We start from the raw sequence: 12,950 nt of genomic DNA, 5'->3' as shown, positions 1-12,950 counted from the left end.
AATAAACTCTTGATGTATAAGACCATCGTCCGACCGGTAATGATGTACGCGTCCCCAGCTTGGGGTCACGCTGCAGCGACGCACATCAGACGCCTCCAGAGGGTTCAGAACAAGTTCCTTCGCATTGCACTCAACGCACCATGGTTCGTTCGCAACACCCAGCTTCATGAAGAAGCAAAAATGCCGTCTCTTAAAGACTTTATGCTGGCAACAGCAGAAAAGTACTTCCAAAGAGCGGCTCAACATCGAAACCCACTCGTTCGCGTAGCCGTGGACTACGACGAACAAACTCATCACAAGCACAAGCGCCCGAAAATGGCGCTTGTGAGGTAAGGTACTCTGTATCTCAGGCCGAACAAGTTCGGCACAAATCAGTTTTGGTTTAATATTAATTCATTTGTATGTTTCAGACAATCAAGCAGACGGAAGAGTTCATGGCACGTCCCAACACTCTGCAAGCAACAAGTTGCTCCAAGGCGAAAATTTTCAGTTGACTTTCGAACGTTCGTACGTACGGTCGGTCGTTCGGTCGAAGCAAGCAAGCAAGCCACTACCTACGTTAATTCTTTTCATTTGATTCATCCGATATCCGAGATGGCGAGAACTAAACAGACGGCTCGTAAATCTACCGGTGGCAAGGCACCTAGAAAACAGTTGGCCACGAAGGCGGCCAGAAAAAGCGCTCCCGCCACCGGAGGTGTCAAGAAACCTCACCGTTACAGGCCCGGTACGGTCGCCCTTCGTGAGATTCGTCGTTATCAAAAGAGCACTGAACTTTTGATCCGCAAGCTGCCTTTCCAACGTCTCGTCCGAGAGATCGCCCAAGATTTCAAGACCGATCTCCGTTTCCAAAGTTCGGCCGTGATGGCACTTCAAGAAGCCAGCGAGGCTTATCTCGTCGGCCTCTTCGAAGACACCAACTTGTGCGCCATCCACGCCAAACGTGTCACCATCATGCCGAAAGACATCCAATTGGCGAGACGCATTCGTGGCGAGAGGGCTTAAATTTCCTCCATCCATCCATCCATCCATCCGATCCGACCATCTAGAATTAACAAATTCTTCATCTTCGAAGGTGTTAAAAGAAGAAAAAAAAAATCGGTTCTTTTCAGAACCACAATTATTTTCCAACGAATTGAAAATTTATCGTTCGCGCATGCAACTTTTTGAGATTGAAAAAAAAAAAAAAAAAGTTAGGTTATGTGATTTATTCACAAAATTCGTACTTACATAAAACGATAAACTTTTGCTTTTTTCTTTCACATTAAATTTTCTTTTAACTGAGACTATTTGAAACATTATTATATAATAAAGTTTATCATTCTTTGTAATAACACTGTTTCGACAGTCAAATGAATAGACAAGAAAATCAAATGAAAGTATGTATCTCCTCAACAGAATGTGCATTGTCCAAGCGAATCTTTCGTTCGTTTCTTGAAAATAATTGTGGCCCTGAAAAGGGCCATTTATTTGTATCGATGGTGCCCCTACGTCGATATATACGATCGGAGCACGTTCCCGAAACCACCAGGACGTCGTCGTCGTTGAAAAAATTAAATCATCGTCGTCGACTTTTCACTTCTTTCTCTTGGGTGAAGCGGTTTTTTTCGCTTTGACGGTGACGGCTTTGGCCGTTTTCGGTTTCGGCGCTTTCGGTTTCTTGGTTGGACCGGCCTTGTTGGATTTCTTCGCTTTCGATGGCGTCTTGGGTTTGACGGGCGATCTGGAGGCGGCGCTGGCTTTCTTTTCGGGAGCGGACGCAGCCTTTCTAGCCTTCGATACGGCGACGCTCTTCTTTTCGGCGGCAGTTTTCTTAGACTTGGCCGAAGCGGCGGGGGCGGCCTTCTTACCGGCTTTTGAGGCGGATCCTTTTTCGGCGGACGTCGGCGCTGACGCGACGGAACGTTTAGCAACGCCCGTCTTCTTGGATTTCGCCGATGACGACGCGGTCGCAGCGGCAGATCTCTTTTTCGTGGCGGACGGAGCCTTAGCTGCACCGGTGACGGCAGAAGCCAACTTGAACGAACCGGAAGCTCCTTTTCCTTTGGTTTGGACCAACGAACCGGATGCGACGGCGCCCTTAAGGTACTTCTTGATGAAAGGCGCAAATTTTTCCGCGTCGACTTTGTAGTTGGCCGCGACATATTTCTTGATCGCCTGCAACGAAGAACCGCCGCGTTCCTTCAAGCCTTTGATGGCGTTGGTGACCATCTCCGAAGTGGGCGGATGAGAAGGTTTGCTTCTCGGATTTTTGGGCTTCTTCTCCTTCTTCACCGGTGAGGAGCCGGAAGTGGCACCGGCGACCGTCGAAGCTGCTTGATTTTCTACGTCGGCCATATTTTCGTCTATCGCGCGCGCGTTTTTTTCTTTTTATTATAGGTAGGCTTATTCTTCGGTGAAAGAACGAATGAACTTTACAGAACGAATTGGGCGCCAAAGTCAAAGTGTTGGCGCGTTCGAAAACGCGCGGACCGCGGACTAAACGAGAGCCTTCTCGTCGAGTTAGAAAATTCAGTGGGCCTCGAATACAGCTTTCGCGTGATGGCATCGTTCTCTTTACGCGAAGATCACCGCCTCCGGGTGCGGGAACATGAGCGATTCGGTCGGCGATGGCCTCCTGAATAACCTCAAGTTTTCCCGGACGACCAGCCGACCTCCAAAAGCGAACAAGGACCGATCGAACGTCGACTCGAACAAAGACCCTCCGAAACAAGGAGATGACATCCAAGTTCGACGCCGACGTTACGCGTTTTCCACGAATAACAGGAAAGTTCCGCTTTCGACCAGACAAACTTGGAAGCATCCTCTACAAGTTTCACGAACGAATCGGTCGAAAAGTACGTGCGATCTTTTCGAAAATCGCCTCGCAAAGAGACGCAGCACGGATCGGAGCGACGACCGACGAACCTGCAGAGTGTAGGAAAAAAATTCACAAACGGTCGAAGATGACGTCCGAGAAGGTCGAATTTTTTCAAGAACGAAGATAAAACCTTCGCCTTTCGTAGGAGTTGATTTTTGAAAACGATCTTGACGAACAGGTCGGAAAAAAAACGATGTCAATTTCGGACTCGACCATGAGAAACGAATTTGTACGACGAACGGACTTTTCGAACGACTTTTTTCGCAAAATCGACATTTTTTCCTCAAAAATTACCTCACACGACGAAATCCCATCATCGAAACATCACCGAAAACAGTTTTGACGGCGAAATTCTCGTCAATTTTACGAAAATAAAGGGAAAATCAGACGGACCACCGTCGAACATCCAGCGACGGGAACGGACGAGTTTTTTAATTTTTCTTGCCAATTCATTGCGAAAGAAGCAATTTTTCTCGACGAAACCATTTTATAATCATAAAAAAAACTCCCCAAACACCACAAACCAACAAAAATACGGAAATCTTGCATTGTTTGCATTTTTCAGACACTCTAAATAAAACTACGTCGATGTCGGCGGATTTTCAGTCGGTCGTCGGTCGACAGAAATCCAACGAAATTTTCATTTGTTCTTCTCAAAAACGAAAAACAAACAAATCAACAAAACATTCCCTACTATTAGTCGACATTTCGAGCAGAAACTACGAACGTCGAAAGATTTAAAAAATGAAATATGTAGGTGTGCGTGCGTGCGTACTTACTTGAAACTTTTTTCTTGTTTCATCGTCGCACTGGAACAAATTAAATTTTAATGCAATGTAAACGCGACCACACTTTCGACGAAAACATCTCTATGAATCGAACGACGTCGGAAAAAGAATAAATCGAGAAGAGAACAAATCATGAAACAACACACACCCACCCCGCCCGGCCCGGCCAGAGTGGTGGGAATTTCGATGAATGAACAGACAAAGAAACCAACTCTGTTATCAGTTCTAAGAAAGAAAGCAGGTAGCGGCGGCGGCGAACCTTCGACCGTACTACGGTCAGTTCATGAATTAACCCCGTCCGTTCGGAGTTTATTCATCTCCGGTCCGTGTCGGCGTTTACTTCAAGTGGGTGCTATTTCCATCTAAGCAAGCAAGTGAGTAAGTAAGTTCTCAAATTTTAAATTACGTTAATCGCAAGTGACTCGTTGAGATCGTCAAACGAACAATTTAATTTAACGCCTCATACGAGTTTTTTTTTTTCGTCATTTTGTCGCAAAAAAAAAACTAAAAAACGACTCGCAAAAAAAAATTTTTTTTTTTTCTTCTTTTAAATCTTGTACATTTTCTGACATGTGTACCATCGAAAAATGTCACATCCAAACGATCGAACAATCACAAAAAATCGTCAACGTACCATCTTGGAAAATTTTACCAGGCAACGACCATACCACGTTGAAAACTACCGGTTCTCGTCCGATCACCGAAGTCAAGCAACGTCGGGCGCGGTCAGTACTTGGATGGGTGACCGCTTGGGAACACCGCGTGCCGTTGTCTCTACTCTTTTCTTTTTTTATTAACATTTCTGATGTCAAACTTTTTTTAAATATATTTTTCACTATTTATATTTTCTCTCAGGAACTTATATAGTATGAAGACGAAAATTTTTAATTCGTTCGAGTTGAATTTGTGGTTCTGAAAAGAACCGATTTTTTTTCTTTTTTTTCCAACCAACTTCCAAGCTGCTCGAGGAGGATTTATTTTGAACTGGTGTATTTGGTGACGGCCTTGGTTCCTTCAGAAACGGCGTGCTTCGCCAATTCACCGGGCAAAAGAAGACGCACCGCCGTCTGGATCTCCCTGCTGGTTATGGTCGAACGTTTGTTGTAATGAGCGAGGCGACTGGCTTCAGCAGCTATACGTTCGAAGATGTCGTTCACGAAACTGTTCATGATAGACATAGCCTTGCTGGAGATACCGGTATCGGGATGGACCTGCTTCAACACCTTGTAAATGTAGATGGCGTAACTCTCCTTCCTCCTGCGCTTCTTTTTCTTGTCGCTCTTCGAGATGTTCTTTTGAGCTTTTCCGGCCTTCTTGGCCGCCTTACCGCTGGTCTTGGGTGGCATTCTCTTCTAGTCGTCGAGTTAAAAAAACGTTTAAAAACAGAAAACGAGACAGACACGACGTGCACGTTACGACGAGTATACTCGATCTAAAACGCCGCACACCTAAAATCCCTCTATTTATAACGAGCGAGCGACAAACAGGCGCTCCGCCTTAGTTCGTCGTTCGACCATTGCCCTAACGAGATGGCGCTGTACCGACCATATAAATTTCTAGCCTTCGCCGCGTTCGGCATTTATTTCAAGCCGTACGTTTGTCAGTGCGCTTCGTGTCAGTCGCAGTAGGTGTTTTGCTGTTTATATCGTATAACAACATGTCCGGAAGAGGAAAAGGAGGTAAAGTGAAGGGAAAGGCGAAGTCTCGTTCCAGTCGTGCCGGACTTCAGTTTCCCGTCGGCAGAATTCATCGTCTTCTGCGTAAAGGAAACTACGCCGAAAGAGTGGGTGCAGGTGCTCCCGTTTATTTGGCGGCCGTAATGGAATATCTAGCCGCCGAAGTTCTCGAATTGGCAGGAAACGCCGCCAGAGATAACAAGAAAACCCGTATCATTCCGAGACATCTTCAATTGGCTATAAGGAACGACGAGGAGTTAAACAAGCTCCTTTCCGGCGTTACCATCGCCCAAGGCGGTGTCTTGCCCAACATCCAGGCGGTGTTGTTGCCCAAGAAGACCGAAAAGAAGCCTTAAATTTAATTCTTCGCCGCCGTCATCTCGAACGAAAAACAAAAACTTTTATAAAAACCATCTTCACATCGGCCCTTCTCAGGGCCAAAAATTCAACTCGAACGAATTGATTTTTTCGCCAAAATACAACAACCTATGAGAATCATGTTAAAAAGTCTTTTAGATATTTTAAAGTTAAACCGATCAATTAATTCATTATACGAGCGTAGACTGAACGGAAGATTTTCGATTACATTCAACCAAGAAAGATGATTTTTACGACTTTTCATCGTAATTTTTAGAAAAATTCAATGCCCGACTAAAGCACGAACTCGACAACTCTATCTATAATAATTTATTGATTATCTAATTCAAGAAACATTCCGATTCGTCGTAAATTTCTTCACATTTCGCACATTAATCTGTTAAGAACATACACACACACACCGGTCGCCTATACGTGCTCTCCGTCTCGATAATTTCTTGCAGCAGCAGTCGTCAGCGGTGAGCCGTAATACTACAATCAATCGTTTTATTTGCTATGAGATTTTGTTTCAAGTCACGTCTGAGGAGAGTAACTCTACCCCATATTGGACATAACCTCAAATATACTCTTCGTGGCAAAAACGTTCTTTTAACGATGGTCATTCTAACCTAAAACTGCTGTCAAAATTGTCAAAGTCGCCGCCTGGATCACAAATTAAAATGATCACTCACTCCGTACGATTTTCATTTCGATTTGAAGACAAACACACAATTGAGCAACATATTTAATTCGTTTGATTTATTTTGTGGTTCTGAAAAGAACCGTTTTTTTTTGTTTGTTTGTTTGCTTGCCTGCGGGGGGTTTGTTGTTATTCCTCTGAGGATGCGGATACACGTCATAAAATGATAAAATTAACCGCCGAAACCGTAAAGGGTACGACCTTGACGTTTCAGGGCGTAGACGACGTCCATGGCGGTGACGGTCTTACGTTTTGCGTGTTCGGTGTAAGTTACGGCGTCACGGATGACGTTCTCGAGGAAGACCTTCAACACACCTCTGGTTTCTTCGTAGATGAGACCGGAAATACGTTTCACACCACCACGACGAGCCAATCTTCTGATCGCCGGTTTCGTTATACCTTGGATGTTATCGCGTAGAACTTTGCGATGACGTTTGGCGCCACCTTTTCCCAATCCTTTGCCACCTTTACCACGACCGGTCATCTTGATAAAATTAGGAAATTCTTCGTACAAAACGACGTAGCTTCGACCAAGTTCGTTATGGAACTAACGTCAAAATTTCATTCCGCGGGACTATTTATAAGTTACGGCAGCTCCACCTCGCGTTAAAAACGAATCCACCAATGGCGTCGCCGTATGACTCATCGAGTTTATAAAACGGCCGTTGGCGCGACGAAAATTTTCAGTTGACTTTCGAACGTTCGTACGTACGGTCGGTCGTTCGGTCGAAGCAAGCAAGCAAGCCACTACCTACGTTAATTCTTTTCATTTGATTCATCCGATATCCGAGATGGCGAGAACTAAACAGACGGCTCGTAAATCTACCGGTGGCAAGGCACCTAGAAAACAGTTGGCCACGAAGGCGGCCAGAAAAAGCGCTCCCGCCACCGGAGGTGTCAAGAAACCTCACCGTTACAGGCCCGGTACGGTCGCCCTTCGTGAGATTCGTCGTTATCAAAAGAGCACTGAACTTTTGATCCGCAAGCTGCCTTTCCAACGTCTCGTCCGAGAGATCGCCCAAGATTTCAAGACCGATCTCCGTTTCCAAAGTTCGGCCGTGATGGCACTTCAAGAAGCCAGCGAGGCTTATCTCGTCGGCCTCTTCGAAGACACCAACTTGTGCGCCATCCACGCCAAACGTGTCACCATCATGCCGAAAGACATCCAATTGGCGAGACGCATTCGTGGCGAGAGGGCTTAAATTTCCTCCATCCATCCATCCATCCATCCGATCCGACCATCTAGAATTAACAAATTCTTCATCTTCGAAGGTGTTAAAAGAAGAAAAAAAAAATCGGTTCTTTTCAGAACCACAATTATTTTCCAACGAATTGAAAATTTATCGTTCGCGCATGCAACTTTTTGAGATTGAAAAAAAAAAAAAAAAAAAAAAAAGTTAGGTTATGTGATTTATTCACAAAATTCGTACTTACATAAAACGATAAACTTTTGCTTTTTTCTTTCACATTAAATTTTCTTTTAACTGAGACTATTTGAAACATTATTATATAATAAAGTTTATCATTCTTTGTAATAACACTGTTTCGACAGTCAAATGAATAGACAAGAAAATCAAATGAAAGTATGTATCTCCTCAACAGAATGTGCATTGTCCAAGCGAATCTTTCGTTCGTTTCTTGAAAATAATTGTGGCCCTGAAAAGGGCCATTTATTTGTATCGATGGTGCCCCTACGTCGATATATACGATCGGAGCACGTTCCCGAAACCACCAGGACGTCGTCGTCGTTGAAAAAATTAAATCATCGTCGTCGACTTTTCACTTCTTTCTCTTGGGTGAAGCGGTTTTTTTCGCTTTGACGGTGACGGCTTTGGCCGTTTTCGGTTTCGGCGCTTTCGGTTTCTTGGTTGGACCGGCCTTGTTGGATTTCTTCGCTTTCGATGGCGTCTTGGGTTTGACGGGCGATCTGGAGGCGGCGCTGGCTTTCTTTTCGGGAGCGGACGCAGCCTTTCTAGCCTTCGATACGGCGACGCTCTTCTTTTCGGCGGCAGTTTTCTTAGACTTGGCCGAAGCGGCGGGGGCGGCCTTCTTACCGGCTTTTGAGGCGGATCCTTTTTCGGCGGACGTCGGCGCTGACGCGACGGAACGTTTAGCAACGCCCGTCTTCTTGGATTTCGCCGATGACGACGCGGTCGCAGCGGCAGATCTCTTTTTCGTGGCGGACGGAGCCTTAGCTGCACCGGTGACGGCAGAAGCCAACTTGAACGAACCGGAAGCTCCTTTTCCTTTGGTTTGGACCAACGAACCGGATGCGACGGCGCCCTTAAGGTACTTCTTGATGAAAGGCGCAAATTTTTCCGCGTCGACTTTGTAGTTGGCCGCGACATATTTCTTGATCGCCTGCAACGAAGAACCGCCGCGTTCCTTCAAGCCTTTGATGGCGTTGGTGACCATCTCCGAAGTGGGCGGATGAGAAGGTTTGCTTCTCGGATTTTTGGGCTTCTTCTCCTTCTTCACCGGTGAGGAGCCGGAAGTGGCACCGGCGACCGTCGAAGCTGCTTGATTTTCTACGTCGGCCATATTTTCGTCTATCGCGCGCGCGTTTTTTTCTTTTTATTATAGGTAGGCTTATTCTTCGGTGAAAGAACGAATGAACTTTACAGAACGAATTGGGCGCCAAAGTCAAAGTGTTGGCGCGTTCGAAAACGCGCGGACCGCGGACTAAACGAGAGCCTTCTCGTCGAGTTAGAAAATTCAGTGGGCCTCGAATACAGGTTTCGCGTGATGGCATCGTTCTCTTTACGCGAAGATCACCGCCTCCGGGTGCGGGAACATGAGCGATTCGGTCGGCGATGGCCTCCTGAATAACCTCAAGTTTTCCCGGACGACCAGCCGACCTCCAAAAGCGAACAAGGACCGATCGAACGTCGACTCGAACAAAGACCCTCCGAAACAAGGAGATGACATCCAAGTTCGACGCCGACGTTACGCGTTTTCCACGAATAACAGGAAAGTTCCGCTTTCGACCAGACAAACTTGGAAGCATCCTCTACAAGTTTCACGAACGAATCGGTCGAAAAGTACGTGCGATCTTTTCGAAAATCGCCTCGCAAAGAGACGCAGCACGGATCGGAGCGACGACCGACGAACCTGCAGAGTGTAGGAAAAAAATTCACAAACGGTCGAAGATGACGTCCGAGAAGGTCGAATTTTTTCAAGAACGAAGATAAAACCTTCGCCTTTCGTAGGAGTTGATTTTTGAAAACGATCTTGACGAACAGGTCGGAAAAAAAACGATGTCAATTTCGGACTCGACCATGAGAAACGAATTTGTACGACGAACGGACTTTTCGAACGACTTTTTTCGCAAAATCGACATTTTTTCCTCAAAAATTACCTCACACGACGAAATCCCATCATCGAAACATCACCGAAAACAGTTTTGACGGCGAAATTCTCGTCAATTTTACGAAAATAAAGGGAAAATCAGACGGACCACCGTCGAACATCCAGCGACGGGAACGGACGAGTTTTTTAATTTTTCTTGCCAATTCATTGCGAAAGAAGCAATTTTTCTCGACGAAACCATTTTATAATCATAAAAAAAACTCCCCAAACACCACAAACCAACAAAAATACGGAAATCTTGCATTGTTTGCATTTTTCAGACACTCTAAATAAAACTACGTCGATGTCGGCGGATTTTCAGTCGGTCGTCGGTCGACAGAAATCCAACGAAATTTTCATTTGTTCTTCTCAAAAACGAAAAACAAACAAATCAACAAAACATTCCCTACTATTAGTCGACATTTCGAGCAGAAACTACGAACGTCGAAAGATTTAAAAAATGAAATATGTAGGTGTGCGTGCGTGCGTACTTACTTGAAACTTTTTTCTTGTTTCATCGTCGCACTGGAACAAATTAAATTTTAATGCAATGTAAACGCGACCACACTTTCGACGAAAACATCTCTATGAATCGAACGACGTCGGAAAAAGAATAAATCGAGAAGAGAACAAATCATGAAACAACACACACCCACCCCGCCCGGCCCGGCCAGAGTGGTGGGAATTTCGATGAATGAACAGACAAAGAAACCAACTCTGTTATCAGTTCTAAGAAAGAAAGCAGGTAGCGGCGGCGGCGAACCTTCGACCGTACTACGGTCAGTTCATGAATTAACCCCGTCCGTTCGGAGTTTATTCATCTCCGGTCCGTGTCGGCGTTTACTTCAAGTGGGTGCTATTTCCATCTAAGCAAGCAAGTGAGTAAGTAAGTTCTCAAATTTTAAATTACGTTAATCGCAAGTGACTCGTTGAGATCGTCAAACGAACAATTTAATTTAACGCCTCATACGAGTTTTTTTTTTTCGTCATTTTGTCGCAAAAAAAAAACTAAAAAACGACTCGCAAAAAAAAATTTTTTTTTTTTCTTCTTTTAAATCTTGTACATTTTCTGACATGTGTACCATCGAAAAATGTCACATCCAAACGATCGAACAATCACAAAAAATCGTCAACGTACCATCTTGGAAAATTTTACCAGGCAACGACCATACCACGTTGAAAACTACCGGTTCTCGTCCGATCACCGAAGTCAAGCAACGTCGGGCGCGGTCAGTACTTGGATGGGTGACCGCTTGGGAACACCGCGTGCCGTTGTCTCTACTCTTTTCTTTTTTTATTAACATTTCTGATGTCAAACTTTTTTTAAATATATTTTTCACTATTTATATTTTCTCTCAGGAACTTATATAGTATGAAGACGAAAATTTTTAATTCGTTCGAGTTGAATTTGTGGTTCTGAAAAGAACCGATTTTTTTTCTTTTTTTTCCAACCAACTTCCAAGCTGCTCGAGGAGGATTTATTTTGAACTGGTGTATTTGGTGACGGCCTTGGTTCCTTCAGAAACGGCGTGCTTCGCCAATTCACCGGGCAAAAGAAGACGCACCGCCGTCTGGATCTCCCTGCTGGTTATGGTCGAACGTTTGTTGTAATGAGCGAGGCGACTGGCTTCAGCAGCTATACGTTCGAAGATGTCGTTCACGAAACTGTTCATGATAGACATAGCCTTGCTGGAGATACCGGTATCGGGATGGACCTGCTTCAACACCTTGTAAATGTAGATGGCGTAACTCTCCTTCCTCCTGCGCTTCTTTTTCTTGTCGCTCTTCGAGATGTTCTTTTGAGCTTTTCCGGCCTTCTTGGCCGCCTTACCGCTGGTCTTGGGTGGCATTCTCTTCTAGTCGTCGAGTTAAAAAAACGTTTAAAAACAGAAAACGAGACAGACACGACGTGCACGTTACGACGAGTATACTCGATCTAAAACGCCGCACACCTAAAATCCCTCTATTTATAACGAGCGAGCGACAAACAGGCGCTCCGCCTTAGTTCGTCGTTCGACCATTGCCCTAACGAGATGGCGCTGTACCGACCATATAAATTTCTAGCCTTCGCCGCGTTCGGCATTTATTTCAAGCCGTACGTTTGTCAGTGCGCTTCGTGTCAGTCGCAGTAGGTGTTTTGCTGTTTATATCGTATAACAACATGTCCGGAAGAGGAAAAGGAGGTAAAGTGAAGGGAAAGGCGAAGTCTCGTTCCAGTCGTGCCGGACTTCAGTTTCCCGTCGGCAGAATTCATCGTCTTCTGCGTAAAGGAAACTACGCCGAAAGAGTGGGTGCAGGTGCTCCCGTTTATTTGGCGGCCGTAATGGAATATCTAGCCGCCGAAGTTCTCGAATTGGCAGGAAACGCCGCCAGAGATAACAAGAAAACCCGTATCATTCCGAGACATCTTCAATTGGCTATAAGGAACGACGAGGAGTTAAACAAGCTCCTTTCCGGCGTTACCATCGCCCAAGGCGGTGTCTTGCCCAACATCCAGGCGGTGTTGTTGCCCAAGAAGACCGAAAAGAAGCCTTAAATTTAATTCTTCGCCGCCGTCATCTCGAACGAAAAACAAAAACTTTTATAAAAACCATCTTCACATCGGCCCTTCTCAGGGCCAAAAATTCAACTCGAACGAATTGATTTTTTCGCCAAAATACAACAACCTATGAGAATCATGTTAAAAAGTCTTTTAGATATTTTAAAGTTAAACCGATCAATTAATTCATTATACGAGCGTAGACTGAACGGAAGATTTTCGATTACATTCAACCAAGAAAGATGATTTTTACGACTTTTCATCGTAATTTTTAGAAAAATTCAATGCCCGACTAAAGCACGAACTCGACAACTCTATCTATAATAATTTATTGATTATCTAATTCAAGAAACATTCCGATTCGTCGTAAATTTCTTCACATTTCGCACATTAATCTGTTAAGAACATACACACACACACCGGTCGCCTATACGTGCTCTCCGTCTCGATAATTTCTTGCAGCAGCAGTCGTCAGCGGTGAGCCGTAATACTACAATCAATCGTTTTATTTGCTATGAGATTTTGTTTCAAGTCACGTCTGAGGAGAGTAACTCTACCCCATATTGGACATAACCTCAAATATACTCTTCGTGGCAAAAACGTTCTTTTAACGATGGTCATTCTAACCTAAAACTGCTGTCAAAATTGTCAAAGTCGCCGCCTGGATCACAAATTAAAATGA

General features: G+C 44.7%; 2 non-coding genes across 2 annotated transcripts; both read left to right on the top strand.

The window, feature by feature from the left end:
- Positions 1-4,302: 4,302 nt before the first annotated feature.
- Positions 4,303-4,422, top strand: LOC148165780 (5S ribosomal RNA). Its single transcript, XR_015771184.1, has one exon. It is a non-coding gene; the product is annotated as a 5S ribosomal RNA (ribosomal RNA).
- Positions 4,423-10,887: 6,465 nt separating this feature from the next.
- LOC148165779 (5S ribosomal RNA) lies at positions 10,888-11,007 on the top strand. The gene has a single exon (XR_015771183.1). It is a non-coding gene; the product is annotated as a 5S ribosomal RNA (ribosomal RNA).
- Positions 11,008-12,950: the final 1,943 nt, after the last annotated feature.

Source organism: Gnatocerus cornutus, unplaced genomic scaffold (assembly GCF_029298725.1).
Source record: "Gnatocerus cornutus isolate USDA-ARS CGAHR unplaced genomic scaffold, icGnaCorn1.1 ctg00000213.1, whole genome shotgun sequence".
In the NCBI taxonomy this organism is placed as follows: domain Eukaryota; kingdom Metazoa; phylum Arthropoda; class Insecta; order Coleoptera; family Tenebrionidae; genus Gnatocerus; species Gnatocerus cornutus.
This window is presented reverse-complemented; position numbering and strand designations above follow the sequence as displayed.